The sequence below is a fragment of the Apostichopus japonicus genome, chromosome 17 (genome assembly GCF_037975245.1).
Source record: "Apostichopus japonicus isolate 1M-3 chromosome 17, ASM3797524v1, whole genome shotgun sequence".
NCBI lineage: Eukaryota > Metazoa > Echinodermata > Holothuroidea > Aspidochirotida > Stichopodidae > Apostichopus > Apostichopus japonicus.
In genome coordinates this window covers 10,719,547-10,730,881 of record NC_092577.1, presented here as the reverse complement: position 1 = coordinate 10,730,881, position 11,335 = coordinate 10,719,547, and the positions used below count along the sequence as shown (strand labels likewise).

General features: G+C 43.0%; 1 long non-coding RNA gene across 2 annotated transcripts in view; it reads left to right on the top strand.

Moving 5' to 3' along the window:
- Positions 1–9,648: 9,648 nt before the first annotated feature.
- The window catches only part of LOC139984588 (uncharacterized), a 33,200-nt gene continuing 31,513 nt past the window's right edge, over positions 9,649–11,335 (top strand). Inside the window, exon 1 of one of the 2 annotated variants that reach the window (XR_011799097.1) lies at positions 9,649–10,133. This is a non-coding gene — a long non-coding RNA (uncharacterized lncRNA). The remainder of the gene's footprint in view (positions 10,134–11,335) is intronic. The other variant, XR_011799098.1, reaches the window with a different exon arrangement.

Here is an 11,335-nt window from a genome sequence, read left to right as displayed (position 1 = left end):
TGTTATGGTTGTCCCTGTGTTTGTTTGTCTCATGTCTGTAGGATTTCCTCTGGGAGGATTTAAGCGCCATAGAAATGTGAACAAAGATAAACATTTTTGGGGGGTAACAAACTCATTTATTTGTTCAGGTAGTGTGAGCAAGAAACTGATAAAAAATACAAGTTTTCATTATGAAACAAAAGAGTTGATGAGAAACTTATCAATCGTCATTATATCAATTTTTTTGGGGGGGGGGAAGGGGGAGGGGGATGGTGGATTGGGGTGGTGAGGGAATAAAGTAGCAGGTTTTAAGTAAAATATTAATTTGCCTGTTAACTGAAAAGTGGTTTAAGGACATAAATTCATTTTACAATAACAACGTGACATTTGATCACATCGCAAATTTCCTGCCAAATTGTCAAACGTGCGTAATAGCCTCAGTAAACAGACTCGGTTTTCAGGAAATGCTGAAATGAAGGGAGCAACGGTTTTCCCCCTCCCACCCACCCCTCCCTATTTCAAGAACCCGGTATTGAAGTGAACAATACGTCATTCTAGTGAAACTTGTTTATAGTTAGCAAACAATTAAGCAATGAAAGAAATAATTAAAGATTATGCTGTGAAGTTGTCAGCAATTCAACTTTCTGTTTTGGATGAACAATTACTTGAGGATTGTTGACGTTTTCATGGCACAATGTTTCCTTATATGGGAGTTTTTTGTGGGGTTGGGGTGGGGGGTTTCCTGATGTAAAGACTGTTCTATGTTATGGTCACGAGAGACCGAATGTTTGTAAAACTTTTCAGTACTTTTCCTTGGTTTTCTTCTATTTCTTTTAAATGTTTTGACAAGTCAGTTATATTGATTTGATTTGATTCACAAGTTACTGTTTTTTCGTTATGATAGATGATTGTGGGAAGGGTGAGGGGATGGGTGGGTGGTAAGGGAGGGGGGGGGTTGCCGAGACAGTAGTAGGCATCCTTGTCCTGCATCTGAAATAGTCTTGCGCTTTGAACAGTTTTTTATCCAAGAATCTCGGTTTAACAAAATACACTATTTGCAACCAAACTTGTCAGCCTTGTATGTGTTTGCTTTCTGGGGTTCAGAGTGGATCGAATTGTTTGGTTATTCTTGTCCAGACCGACTGCATCTTGGGTGACTTTTCACAATACAAGTCATAACCATACATGTGTATTCATATTCCATTGTCAATATCATCATTTCAAAAGAATGGATTTCTCTCTCCCCACCCCCCCCCCTTCAGTGGTGGAGCTAAAGGGTATTGGTCAGGAAGGGCGAGAATGGTCTGTAGGGGCGCTTTCGACACTTTATAAGTGGAGCGCCACCACAGGTTGGCGCGGAGCGTACATAATTTTTTTGAGTAAAGATACTCCCTAGATCGCCGGAAATGACCCTTTCCGGGCCTTGCTAATTGCAAATAAACAAAGAATAAATAGGTGTCATCGCCATTTTGTCAGAAAATTACACCAACAAAATGTGACAAATGTCAATAGGTACATGAGAGCGCAATAAAAAATTCAATAATTGCGAATATGTAAAAAGTGGTAAAAAGCTGAAAAGGGCGCCAGCAGTTCATTTGAGTCCGTCAGGGGGGGGGGGGCATCCGCCCCCTCTGACTGTATGGACGCTCCGCCACTGCCACCCTTCCTGTTCGTTTTTTATGAATGAGCTTTTTGTGCGAGTGGATAAATTCTATTTGGTTAGAGTGAGAGTTTCTTTCATTGACGAACAGGTATTCGATGTAGTCGTGGGAGGGTCATATGTAGTAATGAGGGCGTTTGTGTCAATATGGCGTAGGTACGTTACTTCAGGTTGGCGTAGGTAGGTTGGCGTAGGTAGGTTGGCGTAGGTAGGTTGGCGTAGGGGCGTAGGTCGGTTGGCGTAGGTCTTCGGCACGGGGATTTCTTAAAGGACGGATAGGAGGAGACTTTAATGGACAAAGGTTGGCCCCAAAAAATATGAAACGACAATTAAAGAAGTTTACACAATAAATGCGTAAACAACCAGTGAAAGGTTACTTCTACCTACAGTGTTCTTTACAATTATAGGTCCGATGGTTCACATAGGCGTATCTGTCATTTAATATCAGTTACGTGATGAAGTAATTGTCTTGGTAAGTACGGAAGGTCTCGGAAGGCGTGACACTGCTGTAAAAACAGGATTTATCTCAGAATCAGAAAAAACACGAAGACGAATAGAATACGAAACAGCTGAATAAATAAAATAACCCTGAATTAACATGAAAGGATGTCAGAGCTTGTTTATCTTTTCTACCTTCATTGATATTCACATGTCAGGGCCGATTATTAATAGTTTTATACATTTTCGTGACGATATTAGCAGGAGATATAAGCACTGGTGCTAAATAAGGGGTTAATCAACGGTCTAGCGTGCGTTAATCACAGGATTAATGCACCATCGGGGGATAATGCAAGCGATGCACGAGGGCGGAGCCCGAGTGCATCCAGCGATAGCATTAACACCCGGAGTGCATTAATCATGCGAGTAACGCACGCTAGACCGTTGATTAACCCCGTACGTTCATACACTACCATTTGTGTGGGGGAAAAATCATAAAACAAAATATTTTTGGTTACATATAACCAAAGATTTATTAAAGTGATGCCCCGTAATTTTACCGTGCGTTACTCACAGGATTAACCACGGTCAGCTGACCTGGATGGACCAATAGGATTAAGGAATCTTTACTAAGTATGAATGAACATTAGTTTTTCGTTCCACATGGACATTACGATATATTTGCAGGAGGGGGGGGGGGGGTGGTGTTTCCACCTATGATATCTGTGAACTTCAATTGACTCATTTCTTTACTGTTTGGTTAAATTATAGGTTGTCACAGCATTGCCACCAATATTTCGCCTTTGTAGGGGTTGTTAAAAACTGGAGACATTTTCAAGATTTCCTGGATATTCTCATCCCGGCGGAAAACTATATATGTCCCGACATTGAGTTTTATTGAGTGAGAACTTCTTTGATGAGTGATAGTAAAACACATGGCCATTACTTGACTTAACGTGGAAGGATTGCATTAGGTAGGATTTTAGTCTGGGTATGTCTAAGTCCAGGGGGGGGGGGGCTAGTAATGTCTCAATAGCTATTCAAGTCTCCAAGATATACAGCTAACTTCAGCTAAAAATCGAAAGGAATAGCAGTGGTAGACTAGTCTATTGTATGCTAAACTCCGTGGGCATCGTATAGTGCGCAGGCCAGTGAAATCGGATTCCCCATTGTTTCTTTCGACAATGAAACTTTGGACAATGTCCAAGCTGCAATGAAACTTGATTCTATAAAGCTAAGCTACATATACTGGTACTTGGTACAGTGATATAAAATGGCATCGAAAGCTGTGTGAATAAAATGTACTTTTAGGTATACATTACTAGATGTAAGTGAAATGATTGGTGACCAGAAAAGTACAATTAGGGCCAACACGACTGGTTAGTTTGTCTTGAAACACGCATTTACAAATGTTACATCTCCTTCGGCACTAGTCTTGTTAAGACCCTCGTATGCAGGGACGTAGCCAGGGGGGGGGGGAGCAGGGGGAGCGACCGCTCACTGGCGGATCCAAGGGGGGGGGGGGCAAGGGGGCCATGGCGCCCCCAAAGGTGAGCCAAAAAGTGTTTCCGAACATCCGCTAAATCATATGATTGGAAATTTAAAAAAATCGAAAGGAAAAGCAGTGGTAGACTAGTCTAAACCTGTTCGTTTTCTGGTTTAAAATTAAATGCAGAGCTCCCAACTGACCCGCAATTCGCGGGAATTAGACCCGCAGACCCAAACCCGCTGACCCGCACAAGCGTCCGAAAAAACCGCATTGTAATTGTCAGGTATACATAAAAAAATTTGCATCCAGTTTTGACTTAGCAACCATCATTTCTTTAGCATTTATCATAATAGAGTATAAAACCTCCTTTACAGCATCATTTGAACCTCAAATTAGCCTATAATTCTTTTCATTGGGGCGAGCAGCGAACATTTTCATGCCACGGGAAAGAATGAATTATCACCTACTATTCAATTTATTGATGTTACACACAAAAAAAATGCATATTTCTCAGCAAATTTTGGGTGACAAAAGCCTTTCTAAGTGCCACCAGTTTACATGTAGGCATCACCAGGATTCCAAAAAAAATTCAAAAGGGGGAAGGGGACACCCCCTCCCCTTATACCCCTCCCCCAGGACGGCGATTCGTGGCATGGACCAGCATTTGCCTTCTCAAGAGTTGGGAGCTATGTAAATGTATGAGCATGAGGATTTACAGTTTAACACCGTTTTGCAGTTACAGGCTGGTTGTAAGAAATTTACAACCTTTGAGAAATAAAATTTCTTGAGAAAGATGATCCCAACTTTGTTATATAAATATTTTAGAAAATTACACCTGGGTAACATTTTTTTTAGAAGTAAATTAACATCACCATTGTACACTTTTGTCGCACCAAATTGCATCTGAGGGCATTCAGCAATAGAAAATTTTCCCCTCCCCTTAGACCCCTCCCCCATATCACTCTAATGCCACTTTGGCCCCTCCCAAACAAAGGCCCTGGATCCGCCAGTGCGACCGCTCCCCCCTTTCAGTGTCGATTTTTTTTTTTTAAACTGTTGTTTTTTAGCATGGTATTTTGTCAGTGCTCTTTTGATCTTGAATACTCGTCAGCTCCGTTAACTCGATTGTAATCGTAGTAACATTCACGCCTACTGATTCAATTACTTACTTAGTTTGGCAGATGCAATTAGCTAAATTTAGCTTATAGCCAATTACAAGCCTACAGTTGGCCACTGCGTTATAAAATACATATTGCCTACCTAACCGCACTCTATGGAATGTCACGAACTGTATGCACAACAACGTCGACAACGTTCGTTCAATGAGTCGTCCTAAGTTGTTGCACGAACAGCATGTTATGAAGCTAAGCTAGCAATCGTACGTGATACGCACTTCCTATAAATAATTATTACACTGCTAGTACACTGCGATAACGATATTTGTTTTTAGGCCACTGCATATCTGGCTGTATTACAAAATATGAAAGTTTATATTGTCCATCAGTTAAGTTCGTCAAATGTATTAAAGTCCAGACATTGGACAATAAACAAGAATCATCCTACTGGAAAACTTGTAAAAGAGCACTATGTTTGTCTTTCTGATATATTATGTAAAAGAATTTAAACAGGAAACAAAATCTACTGATACTGATATCATATGATCAGGGCGTAGCCAGTATGTAGCACGATAGTTTCATTCAACACTCTACCCGCCGAAAAAGACTATAGGATCCGATCTTGTCAGTTTTTTAACATGTAGTTAAGAACCCGTTTACGCAGATAATATTTCAGTTGAGAAAACACTTGAGAAATTTGCATCAGATGGCAATCGTGGGATAGCTCTCGCCTTCTCTTATTAGGCTAACTTAAACATTTACTAGCTACAGTTGTATCAAAGACATTTCTGGACTATCTTTGTATCTACAAGTATCAGAAGTTGAAAAGTAAGACTACTCTGTACATGTACCTTCAAGGGCGGCGGAACCGGGAAGCACAGGGGGCAAGTGCCCCGGCCCCCCACTTTCCCTCAGGTTAATAATGTGCCCTTTTTCTACATAAAACTTGTACTCTTGATTAGTCAGGTGGCTTAGCAACTTTAACGTTACCGACCGGACAAAAGTACTAAATTTGGCATGGAGTTTCTTTCCGACCTATCTATCGATTTTATCCGTGGAACCCACTTTATCAGTTCCGATTTTTCAAGATGGCGGCCAAAATCCAAGATGGCCGCCAGGAAAAAGGAAATGTCATATATCTGGCTGTAAAAATCGGAGATGAACAAATGAGGGGTCAATTCAGGTGTTTCCGGGGTCACTGAAACAGATGATGACCATGGCATGTTGCTTGAGTAACCCACTTCCAAGATGGCGGCCAAAATCCAAGATGGCCGCCAGAAAAAAGGAAATGTCATATATCTGGCTGTAAAAATCGGAGATGAACAAATGAGGGGTCAATTAAGGTGTTTCCGAGCTCACTGAAACAGATGATGGACATGGTATGTTGCTTGTGCCACCCACTTCCAAGATAGCGGCCAGAATCCAATATGGCCCCCTGGAAAAAAAGGAAATTTCATATATATTCATTCCCCAGACCCCCTGTGCCCTTTTCTGATCGGAACCATCAAACCTTCCGTCCTCAAACGTGTAAATGAAACCGGGCTAGCACCCTGACTATATGTTATGACAAGGCCCCCCCCCCACTCATAGTAAAACGATAGCTTGGGTTCGAATCTCTCCGTTGGTGAGCTCTGGACAGCGGTAACAGCGATGAAGAAGGGAAAGTCCTCGGTCCCGATGGCCTCCCTGCTGAGTTCTATAGGACCTTCTGGGAGGTTCTCGGTGGGGACTTAAGAGACGTGTTCGCTACCGCTTTCCAGTTGAATTACATGAGCCAAACACAGAGGGCTGGAAATATTGTTCTCCTCCCAAAGTCAGGAGACCCTTTGGACCCTAATAGGCGTACAATAACGCTGTTAAATCTGGACTACAAAATCCTGGCCAAAGCATTAGGAAATCGCTAAGCGGATGTGATGCCGGATATTGTAGGTCCTCTCCAGACTTGAGCTGTGCGAGTCCTTCGGATTGAAATCAGTGTTTATTCGTTGGGTCTCGTTACTATATAAGGACGTCACGAGCATGGTCACTGTTAACGGATTTACTTCTGGTCCCTTCCCGGTTCGAAGGGAGTCCGTCAGGGTTGTCCCCTCTCCCCGTTGTTGTATGTTCTCTTCAGCGAAACGCTCAGTACCTCGCTGAACAGATGCTTGGGGTTTCGACCTTTCAATGTACCGGGTGGGGCTAGAGTTAAATGCGTGCAACATGCCGATGACGTCACTTGTATTGTGTCGGACCTCGTCACCTTCAAGCCTTTATCGAAGGTTTTGGCCACCTTCCAAGAGGCTACTGGTGCCAGACTTAGCAAGTCCAAGACCAAAGGGCTGCATTCAGGGGGTTGGCGTGGCCAATCCCTCCCGTTCGATATTACTTGGTCAGATGTCATGATCAGGGTAATCGGCATCTGGCTAGGTTATGGTGCCCCGGAGGCCACCACTTGGGCCGAGAAGTCTGATCAGGTGGAGGCAAGGCTCGACACATTCAATCGGAGGTGACTCTCCCTCCCTGGGAAGGTTACAGTTGTCAATCGTTTTATTGTTCCTCTCCTTTGGTATCCTGGTACGGTGATCGCTGCACCAGATTATGCCTTGGTGCGATTGGAGAGGATCATTTTTTATTTCATTTGGGGAAAGTGAAAACCAAACCTTCTCAAAAGGACCGTTCTGTAAAAGGCCCCCTTGAGCGGGTGGGCATGGTTTGGTCCACCTACCATCTTAACTGCGCTTTCTCCTTTTGAAAGGTTTTTTTCGTTGCGTTTGAGAATAACTCGTTTGCCTTTTTTGTTACGTTCTGGGGTGGTTTTCTTTTTCGCCACTACTGGCCCGGATCCTTTTCCAATAACCAGCCAAAGGCGACACGGGGGGTGTATACTCAGATTGGTGACTCACTTTGCCATCAAAGAGGAGGGTGGGCCAGATGTTCTGCTGAACGTGGGTCCCTCGGCTTGCCAAACCGCCATCTCTCCAGATGTGTGGTGTTCTGTGTGTTGTAGGTCACTAGAAAGCCGTCTCCGGGACTTGGCGAGGATTGCACATGGGGTCCTCATCACTAACCATTTTCGCCTAGTCAGGTGGCGATTAGGTTATGGGATTTGTCCCTGTGTGGGCTGTAAAGCCATCAGGACTATGCAACACCTTTTGTTTGAGTGTCCCTTTGTCCGGTTGGTGTGGGAATGATGGTTTCACGCCTTCATTATTGGTGTTATTGGTTGTAATTGTTGTTGTCTTGGTTATTAGTGTTATTGGTTGACCTCAGATGACTAGTGACCCGACTTAGCGTGTGTTGTTCGCAGAATTGACGTTGTGTTTATGAAGGGGGGGGGGGGCCTTGTCTATACCAGACAACAAGTCTTACTGGAGATCCTCGCTAATAGCAGCCCTGGAGTACAGGTTCGAAAAGAATGACCTAAATACCTCAGATGACTAGTGACCTGACTTAGCGTGTGTTGTTCGCACAATTGACGTTGTATTTATGAAGGGTGCACAATCGTACAAAATCTCTCAATGAGTCGGTATTCACATCTGGTCGGTTTTCCCTCAAGTTACCCTATTATATAGTTGACTCAATGTAATCAGTCTTACATGACACTCGTTACTCCCATATAATAACGGGCTTTGCGACAGTGTCTATCCACGGTCGATCACACCTCAAAGTTCCCCAATAAGTCCTAAGTGGCTTCCTGAGCCAAAGTGACACAATTAGAATACCAGCCAAAACATATAGTCAGGGTGCTAGCCCGGTTTCATTTACACGTTTGAGGACGGAAGGTTTGATGGTCCCGATCAGAAAAGGGCACAGGGGTCTGGGGATTGAATATATATGAAATTTCCTTTTTTTCCAGGGGGCCATCTTAGATTCTGGCCGCTATCTTGGAAGTGGGTGGCCCAAGCAACATACAATGACCATCATCTGTTTCAGTGAGCTCGGAAACACCTTAATTGACTCCTCATTTGTTCATCTCCGATTTTTTCAGCCAGATATATGACATTTCCTTTTTCTGGCGGCCATCTTGGATTTTGGCCGCCATCTTGGAAGTGGGTTACTCAAGCAACATGCCATGGTCATCATCTGTTTCAGTGACCCCGGAAACACCTGAATTGACCCCTCATTTGTTCATCTCCGATTTTTACAGCCAGATATATGGCATTTCCTTTTTTCTGGCGGCCATCTTGGATTTTGGCCGCCATCTTGAAAAATCGGAACTGATAAAGTGGGTTCCACGGATAAAATCGATAGATAGGTCGAAAAGAAACTCCATGCCAAATTTGGTGCTTTTGTCCGGTCGGTAACGTTAAGCCTGAAAATTGTTGCTAAGCCACCTGACTAGATCACCTTATTAGGTCAGCGATATTTCAGTAAGAGATCTAATCCTAATTTAGAACTATCTGTTGTTGTCACGATCGGCGTTCCAAGTTCCAAAACAGCCTTTTCGATAAACATTTACTAACTACAGTTGTATCAAAGACAAATACTGGCTATGGTTGTAACAAAGACATTTCTGGCCTATCTTTGTATCTACAAGTATCAGAAGTTGAAAAGTAAGACTACTAAGACGGGGGGGGGGGGGGGGGGGCGTTGATGGAGTGATGTGTATACGCAAATAAGATAATACAATAAGATTTATAAAGGGTACTAAATATCAGGCTGCATCAGTCCAATCGAATTTCTGCAAAGTACCCTTTGACGTCAGTGCCCCCCCCCCCCCCCCCCAGATTAAAAGTGCTTCCGCCGCCCTTGTGTAACTTGCTAATTTGAATACATTATGTATTATTGAATTACTGAATTACGTACTATTTTAACTCGTTTGTTTTTGGGGTTTAAAAGTGATATTGAATGAGGTGTCTCAAGTTAGCAAGAGGCCAGGGAACCAGAATGAACCCTCGGGAAGGGCCGTTTCCGGCCATCTGGGGGGGGGGGGTTGTAAAACCAATAAATTTCTTGTACGCTCCGCGCCAACCGATGGTGGCGCTCCGCTCAGATAGTCGTGCCTACAACTTTGAAAATCCATATCAATCGCAAAAAGTGCCCCCCCCCCCTTTCAAATTCCTGGCTACGTCGCTGCTCGTATGTACAGCCTAGTGTACCTTTCTTTCTCACAAACCTATTTTCCCGTATCTATTTTCTGTAGGCTATACTGCCCAGAGAACGCCCGCTGCAACGCTTGATATTGATACTAGGTTTTTATGTCGGACAGATCCTCGGGAATGTAAAATACAGCGGTGACAAGCACATTCGTGGTAGGCAGAAACGGACTCTGAGGCATGTACAGTTTGCGCGCGAGAAAAAAAGTATACAAACGACTTGGCCAAGACTATACTTCGGCACTGGATTTATGGCGCATTATGAAGTGATTTATTTACATCACATTACATATACTGATGTAAGCGAGGGAACACTGCATAGAAGGCCATAAATGGTTATCATTACCGACTTGAACATTGCCAGCTGATATATGGTAAATAAAGTAGAAGAAACATCTGGCATAAATCAACGATTGATCTTATCATTTATGAGGCCTATAGTCGGTGATGACATTAGCTGGGGCCTACACATCAATCTTCTTGTATCTGCACCACGATGGAATTAACGTCAGACTCGAATTAATTACAAGTTTGTTTGTTTTCATTTTCTTCCCATTACTAGGGACAGAGAAGGCAGCAGCGTTCTGTCATGAACATGTTTATATAAGCATTACAAAACACTAATGTCTGACCCCTCTATCTAGGAGATATTTCAATATCTTCCATAGTAACGTCATATAAACGGGACCGTAATATTCCTGATCACCTGGTCCGGGCCTCACACCCCCTCACAAACATAAATCAGAACACGGGAACATACCCTTGTCAACGCAAGAGATGTAACACTTGTAAATGCGTGTTAAAAGACAAACTAACTAGTATTGTTGGCCCTAATTGTACCTTCCTGGTCACCAATGATTTCACTCGCATCTCTATAGCAAATGTCGTCTATATTATCGTCTGCACAAATTGTAGAGTCTTATATATGTGGGGTATACCAAGCGCAGAATTGCTGACCGCGTCACCGAACATTTACGCTCCACTAAAAAGGATTTCCCCGGTTTCCCCATCGCTGCTCACACTAACCCTACATCTCCATGTAATATCAGTCATTTTTCGGTCACAGCAGAAGATATTGATTGTAGAGGTTCTAGTTATGAACGTCTGGTTTCAGAGAATAGGCTGATTTGCTTCCTTACAGTCCTTCATGAAAACATGCACTTTACATGGACGCATAATACTTAGTTATAATGAAAACATTGGCTCGTGCGCAACGGAAGCCACAAATAAATCAATATGATGAAATTTGTAACTATAGCAAGGGCGGCGGAGGCACTTTTAATCTGGGGGGGCACCGACATCAAAGGGCACTTTGCAGAAATTCGATTGGACTTATGCAGCCTTATATATAGTACCCTTTATAACTCTTATTGTATTATCTTATTTGCGTATACAAATCACTCCATCAACGCCCCCCCCCCCCCCCCCTTCAAGGAAAATATGCATATATACTAGCACTGCAATATCCAATGTGCAAATTGGGAAACAAGGATTATGTTAATATCTTAACAAATTTTTCCCATTCGAAATAGCTTTGAGCTTGACCCACAGAAATTCATTAAAAGTCAGGGGCGTA